At 43.4% G+C, this 15,697-nt stretch overlaps 1 long non-coding RNA gene and 1 pseudogene across 3 annotated transcripts in view; one reads left to right on the top strand and one right to left on the bottom strand.

Moving 5' to 3' along the window:
* LOC147005633 (uncharacterized) overlaps nt 1-15,697 on the top strand; it is a 46,374-nt gene that overhangs the window by 18,661 nt on the left and 12,016 nt on the right. The window contains exon 1 of one of the 3 annotated variants that reach the window (XR_015046739.1): nt 15,514-15,642. The exons of 1 other annotated variant lie outside the window; for it this stretch is intronic. This is a non-coding gene — a long non-coding RNA (uncharacterized LOC147005633). Of the gene's footprint in view, nt 1-15,513; nt 15,643-15,697 lie in introns of those variants that run through there. One more of the 3 variants, XR_015046740.1, reaches the window with a different exon arrangement.
* Nucleotides 4,103-10,980, bottom strand: LOC147005634 (armadillo repeat-containing protein 10 pseudogene; annotated as a pseudogene).

Genomic DNA, 15,697 nt, shown 5'->3' with positions numbered 1-15,697 from the left:
CTAGACGGTAAGGATAGTACAAAAGAAAAGTGAAATTTCGCCCTTTAATACAATGTGATAGTCTATGGGAGGGAAGTGCTGTAGGAAGTTACTCTGGAGGTCAGCTGCAGCACTGTCTTCACACGTCTGCCTTAAGGACGGCGGAAGACCATCTCTGTGGCCCAGTTCCCACAGGCGCACTTGGCACACCTTGTGAGCAGTTTTCCTCTGGAGAGAGGCTCAGATCTGGTAGCCTTCACTTGGAGGTGCTGTCTTAGAGGGTGCTTCAACATTGCGCCTTGGCTCTGGAGCACTCAGGAGACTTCCAAACCTAGGGCTTCCCTGCGATATCTGCCGAGCTTCCATTGGAAAGTGTCTGTGATCCCCTCCCCCAAACTTCAAGTCCCTCGAGGCCAGGGACTATGCTGTCACCTTTATGCACCAGTAGTTTGCAATGGTGTATCCTAGTGAGGCTGGACTACACTGCGCCAAGACCAGAAGCTGGGAAAAGAGGGGCAAGTATGACCATACTGTTCTGGAACAGTGGGACTCTCCTGCTATGACCTAGAGAATGGTCTTTAGCGACCTTTTCTCTTTTCAATGTAAAATGTTCACGTTTTTGAGCATTTCACACACCCGTACTATATTTACATTATTTCCTTGTTCCTCCCACTCCCTCTCAAATTCATGACCCTTTCTCCTATAATTACTATTGTTATATAAACACAAATATTCGCGCACACACGTACACACACATACTGGCACACACACAGATCCTGCTGAATCTATTTAGTTGCTTATATGTACATGTGTTTAGGGCCGACCACTTGAGAATGGATAACATATCAGGGTCCCTGGAGAAAACTGGTCCCTCCCCTCACATTGGCTGCCTGTAGTTCTTCCTCTAAGGATGGGGCCTTGTGGGATTTCCCCCATCCATGTTGACTGCTGTTGTCGTCATGCAGGTCTTGGTCTAACAGCTATCTTGGTGAGATTTCTAACATAACGTCTCTGTTATGTCTAGAAAGCAGCATTCTGGGCCTCTGGATCGTACACTTTCTGTCTGCTTTTCCACGATGAGGTTGTGCTTTGGCTATACCAACTGGGGCTGGGCACCCCAAACCCACTTGCTCTCTGCATTTGACCAGTTGCTGATCTCGGTAGTGGCTTCCATATTTTGCAAAAAGAAGTCCCTTTGCTGAGGGTGAGAGCCACACTTCCCCGTGGATTTTAAGCTTTAATGCACTGTGGTCACATAAGATACATGATGTTATACATTTTTTCTGTGTTGAGATTTGTTTTTTGTCCCAGTATGTAGTATATTTTAGAAACATTTCCACAGGCTGCTGATTTAAGTGTGTATTCTGGGTGTTTGGGTGGAATGCTCTGTACTTATGTTAGATCTGTATAACTATGTATGTATGATATTTAGTTCTGATGCTTCTCTATTTAATTTTTGCCCAGAGGACCTGTCTGAAGAGAGAGTGGAGTCCTGAAATCACCTAATATCACTGATCTGGGGTTGATCTGTGTCCTGAAGTCTGGCCGTGTGCTTTGCATTAATTTGGAGGTGCCAGAGTTTACAGCATTGATGCTTAGGATTATAACGTCTTCTTGGTTAACTGTTCCTTGATCAGAGCGAGAAGTCTATTTCTTCCGAGACACTTTTGGTTTAAAGCCTATGTCCTCAGATTCTATGATAGCAATGCATACTTTTTATAGGTACGTACTTGTCCTTTCATTCTACAGCGGCCCTTATCCTTGAAGGTCAGATGTATTTCTCGTAGACAAGAAAAAGATGGATTTTTATTTCTCAGTCCCAATCAGTGGACTTTTTTTCTTTTTGACTGGGGAATGGAGACCACTGCTATTTAAAGTTATCTTTGAGTTGTGGTTGCAGTCATTTTGCCAGGTATTTTTATTTTGTTGCACTTTGTGTCCTTAGATCTGTTTTGTGTTTCAGTGAGTTTCTTTTCTCTTTCTGTAGCTTCTTGGATGTATTTGGTCATCTCTTTGACGCCCAGTGGGTGGCGCTGTTTGGAGAGGTTACGGAACCTTAGAGGGTGGAGCCTGCCTTGCTGAAGGAAGTACATCACTGGCGTGGGTTTTGCTTTGTGGGATTATAGCCTTGTCTTGCTTCAGCTTGCTCTCTTTGCTTCATGTTTATGGTTCTCTCTGCCTCTTGCTCTGGCCCCCTGGGGCCACGCCTCCTCAGCCATTACAGACTCTCACTTTATCCTCCAGAACCGTAAACTGCAGACCTTTCATTGTATGAGTTGCTTTGGTTATGGTATCTTATCATAGCAACTGAACAGTAACTCATACAGACCCCATCATTTATTTCATTCAACGGTATGCTTGTATTTTCTTGGGCTTTTATCAGGAATTTATCCCTCTCCTCTTTAAGGTCATCTAAGTTGTTCATGCCCTCTGTAAAATTCTTGAATTATTTTACCACGTTTATAATTTTTCTTTTAAACTCTCTGTCTTGGAGTTCATCTAGGCAATACTAATTGAAGAACAATTCTACAGGACTTTTTTTTGGGTGTGTGTGTGTGTGATAGTGGTGAGGGGACATATTGTCATAGTCATTCATATTGTGTTTTGTGTGATGTGACCTGAGCATATAGCTTACTTTATTGGCTAATACTTAATAAATGGAATACCAGGTTCTTTTCACACAATGCCAGTACATGTATGGCAATGTGGACCATAGTGGTGACCCATTATGATGATGCTATCTTTAACTACTTCTCTTTTGGAGGAATTTGTTTCTGAATGTTTGCACTGTTAAAGAGCTATCTGGAGACTATCTCTGTAGCTAAGTCTTAGCCTACATATTTCAGAGTGCTTAAGGATAAATTCCCAGAGGAAGAATTTTGGGGTGATGGGTAATTTGCACTGTCACCAATAGTGACAGTGCCCTTAATCAGATGAAAAGTTGTAATTAAACATCACAGCAGAAAGCTGTAATTTTGTCTCAGTACTGTCATCACTGCTCAAAACATTTGATGAACTCTGTGTTTGGTGATCCCAGCTATGACTCATACAAGAAAACAAATTGTCATCTCTCATCCTGCCTTTGATCTTTGACTCTTCTGGAAAATCTAATTTAGCATGAAAGCTACCATGGAGGGTTTTCATGCCAACGTGTCACTAGCTCCAGGAGGGAAACTAAAGCCTCACACTGCCCTGGGTAGTGGCACATCAGAGAAATGTTCAGTGTCCCCAGAGGGCAGCTCTTGTTGTGTGTGTGTCCTGATGAAATTCTCAAAACGGTGATGTCTCTGTTTTCTCACACTGTCCGGGGTGCCACTCACAATTGTTTAGACTGAGAATATTCTTTACTCTTTCAGCAACCATTTCTTCAGGTCATTTTAGAGCTAAGAGTATACCAGTATGCTCCCTCATGTCAACTGTCCACATATGCACTGCACTCCAGTGGCCGTCATCTCCTGAAGCCTCTCTTCCTTTGGGTCTTAAAGAGGTACATAAACAAACAATGAACATTTACGAATTTATAAAGTGGGCTGCAGGGAAGAGTGAGACAACGGCTTCTCTCTGGGCTTAATTTCTGCTCAGAGGGAGGGTCAAGAGTGGCTCCTGATCCGTAGGGTCAGAGCCAGAGACTGCACTGTTTTTGCCTGTCATTCTATGCTAGCCTGGGGAGTCCTGTGAAAGAGCTGATTTGGTTTAATGAGGGAAGAGGCTAATACCAACACATCCCACTCTCTTGGTGCTGCCGTTTATCTTTCTGCATCATGTAGACATCCTCTGTAGCTCCTAGGAATTGTCCAAACAAAAGCTTCAGGTTGTTAGTCAAGGCCCTTTACCACATGACCTTGACCCTAAGTTTCCAGCCTCACTAGAAGCAGGGAGAATGTAGCTGTACCACAGAGAGAAGGCAGCACTAAGGGCAGGGAGACAGTGTGGCTCTGGGGTCTCCATAGGGTTGCAGGATCTTCCTTTTCACACTCCTTGCAACCTGCTGGCATGTCTAGTTCCACGCTGCCAGAGAGGGTGGGGATTGTTCTGACTTCCCTGCATACCCAAATTCATCAGTGTTGGGTCTCAGGCTCCTCTCTTGTAAGCCAGGCTGATGCTGATGTTCCTTTGCAGGGCTACTGGAATGACTGAATGGGATAATGAGCCTACAAGATGGAAAGGAGCCCCGTATGTCAGGCACACTGTCAACAGGTAGCAGGACAGTCAAAAATGGTGACTGAAGAGAGTTTAAAGGTCTACAAAAGTGTGAGCAAATGAAGGGTTCTGACAAAGGGGTCTTTCAAAGCTGGGTTCACAGGCCTGGTGGTATGGTGAGGCATACTGCAGTATCCATAGAAAGTGCAACATAGGGACTATATGCTCTGGGAACTGCAGTTAGGCCATCTGGTCTACCAGGCAGACATGGATGTGAGAAGCTCCTTAAGCTTTCTGACCTCCCTCTAATCTCCAGCTCTCATGGCCCTCTCCAAAGGTCAGTCCAAGCAAAGACCAAAGTGGAAGGAGGTGAGATATGAAATCATAGTGCAGCCTGCCAGTTAACAATGCCCGGGGCAGAGTGTGGAGGTGCAATTTGGAGGCAAGTGAGCACGCTCAGCACAAATGCTGATCAATGGTGTTGTAGCTGTCCTTGTAACAGCAAATAGCTGTCAACTGAAAATTGAAAGAATCTCCTTCTTGGCAAACACAACAGCCCAGCATAGAGAAGAACAATGAGAGACCAAGCAGATGATGTCACTAAGTCATGTCCACCTGTGGTAATCTTGATATATTCCTCTGTTTACCAATTCATCTTCCAAACAAGCTGGTAAAATCTCTCTTTATATCCTGAGTGCCATGCAGTGCATGACAGGTCGTTGAGGGCTCTGCTGGGGTCTTTCTTGGCTGTTGCAGGACTTGAGAAGCATCAGGAACCCTAAGTATCAGCTCTCTTCCAGCAGCAGGAAAACGGTGTGAGAGCTCAGACAACTCTGAGTCATAGAGAGGAGCTTGCTGATGATTTGAGGAGAGAGAGAGAGAGAGAGAGAGAGAGAGAGAGAGAGAGAGAGAGAGAGAGAGAGAGAGGAAGCAGAGAGACAGAAAGAGATAACTCATAACCGTGTGAGGAAGTTAGAACCAGAATCATTCACCTACTACAAATAGAAGTTATCATCACTATATGTAAAAGGAAATTCTTGGTCTGTAGTCTAGATGACTCCAATTCCGTTAAAATTTTTTTATTTTATTAGATTTTGATGTATTTATTTGTGTTCATGTAATTTATGTGTATGTGTCTGTATGTGGGCATGTGAGTGCCATGACATGTATGCATGTGTGGAGGTAAAAGGACAACCTGTGGGAACTTGTTTTCACCTTTGACCATGTGGGTTGGGTCCTGGGGATTGGAGAGGTTGTCATGCTTGTTACCGAGCACCGTTACCTGTGGATCCTTTGCACAAGTGTTATAGTCCATATTTTAGAACAGAATGCTTCTGAAACAAACCCATCTCTTAATTGCTTGCCTGTCCCTGCAGGCCTCTCTCCCCACAGTCTGCCTGGTTTCTGAGATCTGTAAAATTGGATTTGAAATTGGATTGTGACTGTGCTGGCAAATGCTTAACAACAGGTCCTTCAAAAACACGTGTATATATTTTTTCCATCTGTACACACATATAATTTTCAGGTAACTCATACTGACATAAAAGAACTGTAGCACAAAATTTAAAAAATATATAAAATTATATGCTATTATTTATTGTAAATTCCAAAAATGAGCTGTAAATTCCAGTCATGTCTGTTAACTGGTTTCTTCAGAGTCTGTTAATTGCTTTTTTCTAGTCTGTTTAATCTGTGGCCAACCTGTGGTTAAAACTGACAAACAAATGTAGTTAATTCATAAATGCTGGTTGGCACCAGTGAGATTAAAAGTAAAGCACCTTGAACTTGAAGACGTTTGCAGAATTTGATTAATGCGTAAAGGCCATTGAGGATCACTGTGTCCTCTGCTAAACTGGGTGCCATTATTTGAATAATGGGAAAGTTTTCCTCATTTTTTTCTATACCATGAATGAGTTCTAAATCTGACATAGCTAAAAAAAAATCAACCAAATTATTTTAGAAATTGAAAAAAAAATATAATGATGTCATTGTCCTCTTTTGTCTCTCCCTACAGTCCTTCCCATATCCCACATCATTTCCTTTCAAATCCATGGCCTCTTTAATTAATTTATTTATTATTTAAATAATTATTTATTAATTACTGCTGTTCACATATATGTGCATAAAGACATAAGCACAGCCTGGTGAGTCTACTATTGGCTATATGGATGTGATTCTGGATTGACTGCTTTTCCTGTGAGACTTCCTCCTTCCATGTTAGCATGTCCATTGGTGTTGCCATCCAGGGGTTATTGAGACAGTCGTATTGTTGAAGTATCATGAGTGTAGTTTCCTTGACATTTTTAGGAAACCCAATCTCACAGCAGACTTCCTGTCCTTTTGCTCTTATACTCTTTCTGCCCTTTCTTCAGCTATGCTTTCTGAGTCTTAGATTCGAGGGTTGTGTTGTAGACATATCAGCTGGATCCGGGGCTGTTCTGCATCTTGATGAACTAGGAATTTCTGTAATGGTCTCCATCACTTGCAAGGAAAAGCTTCTTTGATGAGAGATGGGTAGGCAAAAGAATGCCTATTTTGAATGCAGTTAGGAATTACACAGGTTTGGTAAATGGCAGTAGTAGGTTCTCCTCTGTAATCCATCTCATTAGCCTCAATAGTTGGGTAGGTGTCCTTTACTGGGCATCAGTTCTATACTGTTAATCATGCCTTAAGACTAATTAGATAGCCATTGGCTATAGCCAAGATATAGGTGTCCCCATTGTGCCGTTAGGGACACTTTGTCATGGTGGTCATCGTGGTTCATAGGCATGACAGCTTGGGATGCCTACTGATTGCTGCTCTCCTTTGACAGCTTGCATAGGACCTCCTGGTCCTGTGAATGCGGCTCCTCAGAAGGAGGCTTTCAGAGAAATCTGACATACTTTTAAGTCAGTGCTGCATTATTAACATTTTTTCCATCAATTTTTTGAAACATAGATAATACACCAAAATAATCAGTCTAGAAATCAAGTCCCTTTTGTGACATAAAATTATAAATCAGGTCCTAATTTGTAGCTTTTGCCATGCTTTTCAGGCAGATAAAGCTTGGGAGGACCCAGTCCTGTTTTTAAATATCATTTTTGGTGCTTGCATGCTGTCTGACTTTGGTCTAGTCACCTAGTCTTGCTGAGAGTCACTTTCTTCATTAATTACTGGCAAATTATAAAGGTCACTTCAAATAAGTTTGTTAGGCCAACGTATATCAGAGATAAGGAAGCACAGAAGCTAGGCCGAGGGTTCTGACTGGTGTGTGTTGAGCTGGAGAGAGGCAAGTTGGGAAAATAAGGGAAGGAAGGAGCACGCCCAGCCAGAGCTCCGTGTTTTGGTTCTTTGGGTGAGCTGACAAAGCAGAACTCCTCTCTTGCCACATGGTCAACAGAAGCTACCATAACCCAAGGGTGTGTGTGCATAGCCATACCTTGTTCAGGGTAATGGAAACTCTCCCTTTTGAGATACAATCTGATGCCAGTGCACCAGGGAGTGGAATCAGTAGGATAGATTTAGCTCTCTCATCAGGAATTGGCCAGTCCTCAAGAATTATTTCTTCCTGGCTTTAAGGGAGACTGGGAATCATCAATTTTCTGTGAAGTAAACACCTTTCACCAAAGCATTTCTAATTGTCTAGTGTCCCGTTTCACCTTGGTGGATATTGAGAGGGAACTTTAGCTCTTGCAGGGAAGGATACAGTCCGTGTTTCCCATCCTGATACCCCTCTGTTCCATTACCTTCTTATCTCCCATACAGGGTTGTTATACAGTGTGAAAGCACCTGGCACACCATTGCTACTGAGTGCTCTTCTAAGAGAAAAGGCATGTGTCCCCGAGACCCTTTACAGTTCATTTTTTATCTTTTTCTTTTTTTCCTCATTTTTTTATTAGTTCTTTAAAAATGTCAATGTGTTCTGCTCATATTCACATTCTCGTCCAACTCCTTCTGGATTTTTTTCTTTTATGTTCAACTCTATGCTCTCATTTTTTTAAAATAAAAAACCTACTGACTCCCATTTGTGTTGTCTGGATGCTCTTGGGTATGGGGCCATCTACCTAGCAAGAACTACCCCTTAAAGAAAACTGACTCTGCTCTCAGCACTTACCAGTTCTTAGCCGATGGAGGAACTTTAGGCCCTCCTCACCTCTCTATGCTGGCATTTTTGCTTGGCTCAACTTTGTGCAGATATCATATTCTGTCACAATCATTTTGATTTATATGTAGCTGCCCTGTTGTGTCCATAATTCCTGTAGTCATCTGCCACCTCTTAAGAGTCTTTTGTCCTCTCTTCACAATGATTTCAGCCTACTGGGTGAGCGAAGTAATAGAGATGCCCATTTTAGAGCTGAGTACTCTATGGTCTCTTATTCTCTGTCCCTTGATCAATTTTGAGCCTCTGTGCTAACCATCATCTATTTCAAAAGGAAACTTATCTGATGAGAGTCCAGAGATCCACCAATCTATGGGCATATCAAGAAGTCATTAGGGGCTAGTTTAATACTATGCCCCTTTCTTTCCCTAGGGCCTATGACCTGTCTCGTTACAGGCCTTGGCCCTGATAATGGTGCCAACTATGATATTTATCTAGTGGAGTAGGACTTAAGTTCAACCAGAAAGCTGTTGGATACTCCCACGACATTGGTGCCAGTATTGCGTCAATAGGCATGTCTTGCCAGGATGGCTGTTCTTGTAGCTCGAATGATTTGTGGGTGGATACGACTAATAATGCCTGCCATAGTCACTGCTCTATTGCTGTGAAGAGAGACCATGACCAAGGCAACTTCTTATAAAAGGGAAACATTTACTTGGAGGTTGTATACAGTTTTAGAGGGTTAGCTCACGATTGTCATTTTGGGAAGCAGACAGGCAAGTAGAGCAGTAGCTGAGAGTCTTCTTCTTCTTCTTCTTCTTCTTTTTTCATTTTCCTTTTTATTAAAAAATTATACAATTTATGCTCAGTACAAATCCAAATGGTAGAAACAGGAACAGAAAGAAATCCATGTACCCAGTCCCAGTCCCAGTCCCAGAAGTTTTTTGGTATTGTTCTAGAAATGTTCTGTCCATGTATAAGTGTATTTATCATTACTAAGAGAAAAACAAAGACACAGGACCCTAATACATTGCTTCCCAGCATGCTTTCAAAGCAACCATCTCATGGGTGTGTTTCTCCACGCATCCATCGACTTATCAGGACACTCTTTTTTAAAGGGCTGCCTGCCTGTGGGTGGAAGCTTGGAGTGCTCTCTAGTATCTTACACAAGGGGTTAAGCAGTAAGAAAATGTTTTCCATGTAAATGGAAGTACAGTCCTATTGATCAGAAATGCTGCAGGCAGAGTCTCATGATGGACTCAGATTTGCAAGCAGTATGGCAGGGTTGGCGGTGGACTCGAGCTTGCAGTATTCACTGATTTGAGGCACAAGGCCCTTGCTGTGGCAGTCACAGTCTTCAACTCAGCACCTAACGCTGTCTCATGAGCAACTGCAAATCACTCCCAGGAGTTAGGATTGTACAGAGACAGGCCACTCAGCTCATGTCAGGAAACCATTAAATACCTCAGTAAGTGTCTTCAGTGCAACCCCTCATATTCATTTAATAGCACTAGAATCCTTCAAAATAATCCTGAAGAGCATGGCCAGTCTGTCCACGATCATAAGTAGACATTTGCCCCATAAGTGATCCACATCCTCTGAAGGTTCTAGACTCTACTCCTTCCCCAAACCCCAAATCCAAACTACTCCAAAATCAAAAATCTGAACATCGAGTTGGATTAGAGCTGCTCACTCACTTTTACTGTTTAACTCCATCGGCTGAAAGAACCCCTTTCAAGGAAGGTAAACGTTCCTGTGTGCTGACTTAAGACTGCATTCCTGTTTGAGTCTTTGATAAAAATAGGAACAACCGATCAGAATTTCTGCTTTATTGCTAAAGCCTTCTCTTTCACATTCACATCATGATGACAGGCTAAAGCTCTCATTTTCTGGGCACATTCTTCTCCTATAACAGAAAAAACAATGACCCTTTTAGCAAAAGGAATGTGATTAGCAAACCGGCCTTCCACTTTGAGGCAATTGTTTCTATTCTGAAACAGTGTAAGAGCCCGAAGAAGAATCTCATTTGCTACTTGGCCCTCATAAAGGGAAAGGAATGAAGAATCCACTTGGACGCTCAGTAGTCCTTCTATCATGGCTGGATTCTCAGACAAATTCAAAAGCAGCTTCAAAACCTGAACCTTGGTGCTTCCATTTCCCAGAAGCAGCAGGTGGAACAGGCCAGCGACGGAGCCGCTGAGCAGGTGCTGGTAGTTGTTGGTGACCGTCATGTTTGTCAGCAGCCTCAGTCCAGCCAGCTGCACCGCAGAGTTCAGGGGATCAGCAAAGACGTCCCCACAGACTTGAGGGACGTATATCTTTATCTTAGTTTGATTTTCAACATTCACACTCAGGTTATTCAGTGCATTTAAAGCATTCTCTTTAATACTTTGGTTCAGGGAGTTGATTTTGTTTCCAACAATTGGGATACCACCCAACTCACGAATAATAGCCTGGTTAGTAGAAAAGGTTGCATTATTTCCTAAGGTGACCAAGGCTTTTTTAGTAATTATAGGATCGTCGGTTGACTCCAGCAATTTCAGAAGTTTCTCAAGCTGTCTTCTGCAGACCGCGAAGGGCGCAGTCGGGCAACTGCCTAGCCGTGGTCCCCGAGTCAGCCGGTAGATACAGTAGCAGGCGCAGTGCCCAGGACCAGCCCTGCTGCCACCCATGCTGCTGCCTCGGAGCTGCAGGGAGTCCGGGAGCCTGGGCCACACGCAGGTGCAACTGGGCCAGAACCAGCCCAGAGCAGTAGCCAAGAGTCTTATATCTTAATATGCAAAGAGGAGGGAGGGAGGGAGGGAGGGAGAGAGAGAGACAGAGAGACAGAGACAGAGAGAGACAGAGACAGAGAAAGAGAGAGACAGATAGACAGACAGACACAGAGACAGAGAGAGACAGAGAGACAGAGAGAGAGAGAGACAGAGAGACAGAGAGAGACAGAGAGAGCACCTAGCATGGACTTTTGAAACCACAAACCCACCCCTGATGAAATACCTTCTCTAACAAAGACATACCTTCTCCAACAAGGCCACACCTCCTAATACTTTCAAATAGTGTCACTCCTTGGTGACCAAGCATTCAAATATATGAGCCTATGAGTGTCATTCTCATTCAAGCCACCACAGTGACTGCTGTCCTTTGGTAGTGTGTAGAGCACCTGTCAGTACTATGAAAGTTGGGCAGTAGGGATGAAGTTTCCAGGTCAGTAGCAGCTTGGTTTCCCATGTTCTGTAACTTGGTCATGTGGTGTCTTAGCAATAGGGGATTAACCATTAAGTTACAGCAGGAAATGAAAGAAAGCATTGACCGTAGCCTGTGGCCAACAACTCCAACTCCGAAAAAGATAACCCATTCTTAGCATTGTGCTTTTTCTTAGTCTGTGGTGTCTAGTAGAGGCAATGCCAACTGCCCATTGTATATGTACCTGTATATGCACATGTAAGTCTATATATATGTATACACACACACACACACTCACACACACACACGTATGTATGCTTCTACAGTAATACAGAAGACTTTTTCAGATTTTAATGCTTGTTATCCTTGCCTATATTGCAGCTCATTTCTATATTTAAATGAGCATTTCAGAGCAGTAAAGATCATGAAAATGCTTCATATGCTTGTATATGCAAGAAGAAAGCTGCTAAGAAATACTGCACAGCTGTGTGCATGCAGTTGAGATGACTAAGTTGGACAGGTGAAATGACTAGAATGGTAAACTTCTTTATAAACAACAGTAGTAAAAGTACGAATTCACCCTTGTGTTTTCTCTCAGAACTTCGGAGTTAGTTAGTAAGTGTCCTCAGGGACTATTTCTACATGTATTAATAATGAAATATAGGAAGAGTTGATTTGGGGCAGTAACCTTTCAACAGGGAGCCACCTCAGCCTCCTTACTGTTGTCCATGAATCCCTGCCTCTCATCTTTGTCATCATTGTCTCTGCAAATGATTACCTCCAAAGAGACTCTGTGGGGGACTTGGTGATGCCTCTACCTCACCTTTTGCTCTTCCAGCAGTCATTGGCTACCGCTCAGGTGACCTGAGAAGGGCGTTTATTGTCATTTGTTTTCTTTCCTTCTTTGTTTCCATGATGATAACCGTTCTGACTGAAGTGAGATGTAATCTCAAAGCAGGTTTTAAACGTTGTGTGTGCCTAAGTGCCCACTCTGACAGCTCGCAGGAGCTGGTCTTCTCATTTTGCCCTTGGGTCCCAAGGCTTGAATTCCAGTGGTCTGACTTACCAGTAAGCACCTTCACCCCCAGGGCCATCTTACCAGCCCTCAAAGCAGTTTTATTTCCACGTCTCTGGTATTTACAGATATTGAACAATGTTTTCAAGCATGTGTTAGTTCTTTGTATTTCTTCTTTTGAAAACTGTTGAGTCCATTGGTTCATTTGCTGACTGGATGACGATTTGGGTTTGGAGCGTTCAAGTTTTGTAGCTCTTCATACATTTTATGAAACTTTAATGCTCTGTTTATTACAAAGACTATTTTCCACGGGGTAGGCGTTCTTTCTCTCCACTCTTGTGATTATTTTGTTTGGCATGAAGAAGCCTTTTAATATCATGTAATTACATCATCAATTTTTGGGGATCATTGTCTGCGTTATTGGAGTCCTTTGAGGAAGTGCTTGCCTGTGCCTGAATACTGAAGGTAACTTTGTTTTCTTCTACCAGTTTCAAAGTTTAAGATCTTACATTATGGCCTTTCATTCAGCTCCAGATGTAGTGGTGCAGGCCACTAATCCTAGCATTTGTAAAATAATGACAGGAGAATCAAAAGTTGAGTCCAATTTCTAAGCTACAGAACAAGTGTGAAACCAGCGCAGACTATAAAACACATTGTTTAAAAAAGCAAACAAAAGCCCCCCCCCACCCCCCGAAAAAAATCCTTGATTCATTTCGAATTGGGTTTTGTGTGGGGTGAGAACTGTGGTTTTCATTTGTGGAAATCTAGTTTTCCCAGAACCAATTGTTAAAGAGGCTGTGTTTTTTTTTTCAATGTGTTTTTGGAAGCCTTGTCAAAAATGGGGTGGATGTACTTATGGTTTTCCTTCTTGGGTCTTCTGTTGTGTTGAATTGTGCTGTGTGTGTGTGTGTGTGTGTGTGTGTGCGCGTGCGCGTGTGTACGAATACTGTGCTGTCCTGGTTACTATTGTTCTGTAATATAATTTGAAGTTCGTATTGTGATACCTCCAGCAATGCTTTCTGCTACAGATGCTTTGGCTGATCAGTGTCTTTTGTGCTTCCATATTGTCTTATTTACTGTCCTATTGTTGGAAAGAGACACTATAGCCAACACAACTTATAGAAGGAGACATTTAATTGGTGGCTTGCTTAAATCTTTAGGGGGTTAGTCCATTAGCATCATGATGGAGATCATTGTGGCAGGCAAGCATGCATGGTACTGGAGAAGTAGCTGAGCACTATACTCTGATCCAGAGAGAGAAAGAGAGAGAGAGAGAGAGAGAGAGAGAGAGAGAGAGAGAGAGAGAGAGAGAGACTGGATTTGGCATGGGCTTTTGAAACCTCATAGCCTACACACTTCAGTTACATACTTCCTCTAACAAGACCACAACTCCTCATTCTTTTCAAACAGTTCCTTTAATTGGAGACCAAGTATTCAAACCTATGAGCCTTTGGGAGCTACTCTCATTCAACACACCACAGTCTATGCCCTGGCCATCATAGGCTTATAGCCATATCACAATGCAAAATGCATTCAGCCCAACTTCAAAAATCTCCATAGTCGTTCACAGCCTCAACACTATTTAAAAGTCCAAATGTATCAGAGTCTTAAGACAATCTCTCTACTTGTAACCCCCTATAAAATAAAAAAGTAAGTTACATACTTCCAACACACAATGGTATGGAAGATACATTAAAAAAGAAAGGGGCACAGTGAGGAATCACTGGGATAAAGCAAGACTGAAGCCCAGCACGTCAGCCCCCAAATTCTACATCTCTGTGTCTGATGACAAAGGATGCAAAGGGTGTTTCCATTCCAGGTTTGCTGCCTGCACCACACTCCTTGGCAGGTATCCCCATGGCTCTGGAATCTCCAACATCTTGGAGTCCCCTATGCAAATGAGGCTTCACTTTCACAGCTTCTCACAGAGACCTCTCTCCCAGTCTTGTTTTCAAAGTTATTGTGAACAGGATTTTTTTTTTTCATGGGTTTCTTTCTTGGCATGCTCTTATTGGTACACAGAACTATTTATCTTTGTATGTTGACTTTGTTGCAACTCTGTATGCTACTTTCTTACAAGTGTATATGAGGTCTAAAAATTTCCAGGAGGAGGACTAAACCACCAACCAAAGAGTACACATGGAGCGATCCAAGGCTCCAGCTGCATATGTAGTAGAGGATGGCCTTGTTGGGTATCAGTGGGAGGAGAGGCCCTTAGCCCTCTGAAGGCTTGATGCCCGAATATAAGGGAATGCCAGGGCAGGGAGGCAGAATTGGGTGGATGGGTGGAGGAGCATTCTCATAGAAGCAGGGGAGGGGGGATGGGATAGGGGTTTTCCTAAGGGGAAGCCAGAAAAGGGGATAACATTTGAGCTCTTTTAAGTGTAGCTTTAAGCCATCTATATGTTGGGATAATTTGACTTCTTTCTTTCCTATTTGGATTCTTACACTTTCTTTCATGTGCTTTGTTTTAAGCTCACCAAGTCTACTTAGTGCTTGCCTGTAATGAGCATGTAGGACCATCTACTGGCGTACAAGCCGCATGTCCAGGAACACATCCCAAAAGGCTCTCAGTCACCGGCACCCATGAACTGCTCCTTCCTTCCTTCCTTCCCTCCTTCCTTCCTTCCTTCCCTCCTTCCTTCCTTCCTTCCTCCCTCCCTCCTTCTCTTCCTTCCTTCCTTCCTTCCTTCCTTCCTTCCTTCCTTCCTTCCTTCCTTCCTTCCTTCCTCCCTCCCTCCCTCCCTCCCTCCCTCCTTCCTTCCTTCCTTCCTTCCTTCCTTCCTTCCTTCCTCCCTCCCTCCTTCTCTTCCTTCCTTCCTTCCTTCCTTCCTTCCTTCCTTCCTTCCTTCCTTCCTTCCTCCCTCCCTCCCTCCCTCCCTCCTTCCTTCCTTCCTTCCTTCCTTCCTTCCTCCCTCCCTCCTTCTCTTCCTTCCTTCCTTCCTTCCTTCCTTCCTTCCTTCCTCCCTCCCTCCCTCCCTCCCTCCCTCCCTCCCTCCCTCCCTCCCTCCCTCCCTCCCTCCCTCCTTCCTTCCTTCCTTCCTTCCTCCCTCCCTCCTTCTCTTCCTTCCTTCCTTCCTTCCTTCCTTCCTTCCTTCCTTCCTCCCTCCCTCCCTCCCTCCCTCCCTCCTTCTCTTCCTTTCTTTCTTTCTTTCTTTCTTTCTTTCTTTCTTTCTTTCTTTCTTTCTTTCTTTCAGTTTTAATTTTGTGCAGGTCTTGAGTATGGAGTCCTAGCCAACGTGAGTTTGTGAGTATACCAGCCCTGCCATGCCTAGAAGTCACTGCAAATCGCTATGACCCAT

The sequence above is a fragment of the Mus caroli genome, unplaced genomic scaffold (assembly GCF_978045245.1).
Source record: "Mus caroli unplaced genomic scaffold, Mus_caroli_1 scaffold_3, whole genome shotgun sequence".
NCBI classification, from domain to species: domain Eukaryota; kingdom Metazoa; phylum Chordata; class Mammalia; order Rodentia; family Muridae; genus Mus; species Mus caroli.
Note: the sequence above shows the minus strand (reverse complement) of the source record. Positions and strands in the feature narration are given on the sequence as shown.